This window comes from Pinus tabuliformis, chromosome 2_2 (genome assembly GCF_031772625.1).
Source record: "Pinus tabuliformis cultivar Carrire ecotype Pingquan chromosome 2_2, CPIR1, whole genome shotgun sequence".
Taxonomy (NCBI): Eukaryota; Viridiplantae; Streptophyta; class Pinopsida; order Pinales; family Pinaceae; genus Pinus; species Pinus tabuliformis.
In genome coordinates this window covers 1,312,645,749-1,312,650,435 of record NC_142300.1, presented here as the reverse complement: position 1 = coordinate 1,312,650,435, position 4,687 = coordinate 1,312,645,749, and positions in this window count along the sequence as shown.

Here is a 4,687-nt window from a genome sequence, read left to right as displayed (position 1 = left end):
TTCTCTATGCCGTGGCTTAATTCCCCTGTCAATTCCAATTTCTCCATCAGGTGCAATCTCCACTGTCAGATCTGGAGCCCCCAGATCCTACGACATTCACTCATTTTGCGCGGTTGACTTGCTCGACCATTAGCGTGCGATGAGTGGTGGTTTTCTCTCTCATCCGCCTGCCACACATTGGGCGCTGAATGGAATCGCTCATTTTTCTCCAAATCCATTTACCACCCAAGGATGCCCCCGATGTACTGCTAGTTTTGGAGCATGGGACTCGCCTTTCGCCTTAGCAATTTCCCCACAGTTTTCCCAGCTTCCATGCGACCGAGCGCTTCGGGGCTTTTCCTTCTCGAGGGGTTTTTCCTAATGATGCGCAATTAGCACTAACCGCACATCATAAATGCCCTCTGTTTCCCGATCTGGGCTTCCCAAGTGCTAGTTTTTCCTTCTGCGCAGTCTCCATGGCCCTCGGTTAGCGTGCTTTGACCGAGGTCCTCGTCATTCCTCACTGGCTGCAAACTACCATTGTCCAGAGGTCTTCCTGATCACTTTGCGCTCATAATTCGAAGTCTGTCATGTTTTGATATAGCCATGGCTCTTTAATAATCTTCATGGATCCAATTCGGATCACAGCCTTCCCACTGAAAAAGCTTTTGGACCACCAAAAGTTGGTTTTTAAGCATCAAATAAGTGAGAGTACAACTGTCTCACTTGTCCAATCTCTATCCACTTTTCACTGCTCGGCTTTGAACCCTTGAGCCCAATTCTGAGGTACTCAACATCTCCCCTACACGTTGTCCTCACCTTCCTGTCCAGAATTGTTTCTTCCTACAATTCATTAAGATATTCAGATAGCAGGTCATCAATAGAAGGCAATTGACTCTGCTCTTCAGGATCCTCAATCAGTGAGGGTTCAAAAAATCTCAAGCAATCTGCATTTACGACTGAGTAGATGTGCATGTAAGCTGGCAGATCAAGGTGAAAATCATTCTCACTAATCTTCTCAAGTATCCTGAAAGGTCCATACTTGATGGGCTTTAGCTTTTTACCTTCACCTTACATCCTGTCCTTGCTAATGTACAACCAAACTTGGTCACCAACTTGGAAACTATGCTCCATCTGATGCTTGTCATGCCTTGCCTTGTATTTGGCTCGGCTCTTTTCCATTTGTTCCTGTACTGCCTGGTGGATCTCTTGGATTTGTTCAATGAACCTAGTTGCCCTGTCCACGTCACTGTGTCCCTCAACTGTGGTGTCTTTACCAAATACAAAATCCAAAGGAGACCTTGGTGTGAAACCAAAACAGGTCTCGAAATGAGATCTCTGTGTAGAAGAGTGTTTTTCTCTGTTGTAAGCATGTTGCACATAACACAAATGTTCATCCCAAAGTTTAGGATGTTTGCTGCAATATCCCCTGAGCAACTGGATCACTGTCATGTTGACTACTTCTGTCTGGCCATCAGTTTGTGGATGAAAAGTTGTGCTTTTCTTCAGTTTGGTGTCCATCAGTTCCCACAGACTTGACCAAAATTTCCCCACAAAACGGGTGTCTCAATCAGATATAATGGAAGTGGGTAATCCAAAATGAACCCATACATGTTCAAAAAATAGTTTTGTAGTTTGTTCAGTTGTAATCTGTTTATTACAAGGTATCAAAATACACATTTTTCTGAACCTATCCACAACAACATAAAGATAATCATGACCTTTCCTAGATTTAGGCAGTCCTCCACAAAATCCATGGAAACACTTTCCCAAGGGTGAGAAGGAACTGGTAATGGAGTGTACAAGCCTAGTTTTCTATTGTTGGGCTTTCTTTTAGCACACATAGCACACCCTCTTACATATCTAGAAACTGTCTCATTCATTTTTGGCCAATAACAAAATCTTTGCAGCTTTGCAACTATTTTACTTATCCCAAAGTGACCTGATATTAAAGAAGTGTGTGCTTCTCGAATGATCTTTACTCTTTCAGTTTGTGGAATGCATAACTTCCCACAATGGTATAAGAGTTAGTCCTTTACATGATAGTCCAATTCTTCTACTCTTCTGCCTTGACTTAAAGTTGCATATACATCTTTAAAGTCTATGTCTTGAGCATATTGTTCAATGTAACTTTCATGTAACACATAATTATGCTTAAGTATAGTAAATGCATTTATAATGGGTCTAGCTAACACGTCTGCAACTTTATTATGTATGCACTTTTTATATCTGATGACTAAATGAAACTGTTGTAGAAAACCCATCCATCTATAATGTCTTGATTAATGCAACTTAGTTTGGGAGTGTAGATATTGAAGTCGTTGATGATCAGTATGTATTACTATCTCTTTGCCCATTAAGTGATGTTTCCACTTTTTCACACTCTGTACTAATGCATACAATTCTTTAACATATGTAGGATAGTTAACTACTGCAAAATTAAATGTCTCAGAATGATAACATATGGGTTTACCGTGCTGTGTCAACACTGCTCCCATGGCATAGTCACTAGCATCTGTTTGGATCTCCAATGGTCTTTGAAGATCAGGCAGTGCTAGTACAGGTGTTGTACTAATCTTTTCTTCAAGGTGTCGAAGGCTTTCTGCTATTTACCTCCCCACTGAAACACCTTGTTCAAACCTGTTAAAGCATGTAAGGGAGCTGCAATTAAGGAAAAGTTAGAAATGAACTTCCTCCAATATTGTGTTGCTCCTAAGAAGCTTCTAACTTCTGTAGCAGATTTGGGTTTAGGCCAGTTCACAATAACTGCCACCTTAGAGGGATCTATCTTCAATTCACCACCCCCTACTATATGACCCAAATAATTCAGAGATGTTTTGCCAAATTCACATTTTGAGAGTTTAACAAAAAGTTTTTCTCTTTTCAAAACATCTAGTGTCTACTTAACATGCTTTAAGTGTTCTTCCCATGTTTTTCTAAATATCAGAATGTCATCCAGATACACAATAACAAAATCATCAAGAAAAGGTCTGAGTACATCATTCATTAATCTCATGAAAGTAGCAAGAGCATTAGTTAAGCTAAAAGGCATAACCAGCCATTCATACAATCCCTACTTTGTTTTGAAAGCAGTCTTCCATGCATCTTGTTCTGCAACTCTGACCTGATGGTATCCACTGTGCAAGTCTAACTTGGAGAAATAAACAGCTTCCTTCAATTGATCTAAAAGATCATCTATGCGAGGAAGGGGATAACGATTTTTTATTGTTATCTTATTCAGTGCTCAGTAATCAATGCACATTCTCCACGAGCCATCTTTCTTTCTCACCAAAACGATTGGTGACCCACATGGTGATGTGCTAGGTCTGATGAACCCTTTTTCGAGCAACTCCTGCACTTGCTTCTTGATTTCAGCATTCTCTAAAGCAAACAACCTGTACATTCCAATGTTAGGCAATGGAGCATCTTGCTGCAAAATAATATCATGTACTATTTCCTTTTTGGGTGGCAGACCTTTAGGTTCTCGAAACAAGATATCATACTCTGAAACAACCTTTTCTAAATCAGCTTGCTGTTCAACATTACAACCCTCAAATACATTGGTTTTATCAGATTTATTTTCCTTTACAACCATCAGTAAGAATTGTTTGCATGAATTTATCATTCATTTCATCTGCCCTGAGTTTATGAGAGAATAATTATTCTTGAGCTTATGAGCTCTTACAAAGCATTTGATTCCATCTTTAACAAGTAGATACTTATTCTCAGCTCTATAAAAAATAGCCTTTCTGTCATACAAGTAAGGACTTCCTAAAACAATTCCACATATATCCAAAGGAATTACGACTAAATCAACCTCATCTACAAATGCTGACCCAAAAGAAAACTTGAGTTTGCACTGTCTAGTCACTTGTAGTTGTGATTTCTCATTCAACCATCCTAATGGGTATGGTTTCTTGTGAGGTGTAGTTACTCATCCCAAATTCTTTACAATTGCTTCAAAAATTAAATTTACTTGTGAGCCACTATCAAACAAAGTATCAATCTTTTGATGTTTGGAAATAACTCAAATATGGAAAAGCTCATGTCTTTTTCTCTCATTTTCTTCATCAATAATAGATTGTGCAGAATTACTAGTAGACACTTCAGAATTCTTACCTTTTATACATGTGGCTACACTAGTTGTTTCATCTCCTGAGTCTGACCCCAAATCCTTCTGAATAGCTGCAACATTCTTCTTCTTCTTGCCCTCGAACTTCTTAGGTCTCAACTCTAGATGTAGAATCCAATAGTGCTCATCATCATGCCCATCCTTTTTACAGTGAGTGCATGAAGCTTTACTCTTCTGTGCAGTATTAGCCTTCCTTGCTTTCCATTTTTGCTTTCTTTTCTCCTTATTCTTGCTTACAGTGGGTTGGGATGCTCCCCCAACTTCTGGACTTCCGTTCTTTCTTCTAGATTCTATATGAGTAGCTTGTACAGATACCTCATCTATACTAGTGGGATTAAACATGAGGATGGTATGCCTCATGTAGCTGTGTAGACCACCAATGTACTTCAACAGAGTCTCAGGTGAGTCTAATGAGATTCCTAGAATCAATGATCTCTTTCTAAATTCTTGAGTGTACCCTTGTACACTTTTCCCTTACAGCTGTCGAAGAGTTTGCTAACTCATCATGGCTTGTTGCATGTAGGCCAATGGATAGAATTGCTTTTTGATTGCAGAAACAAATTCACTCCAAACGGA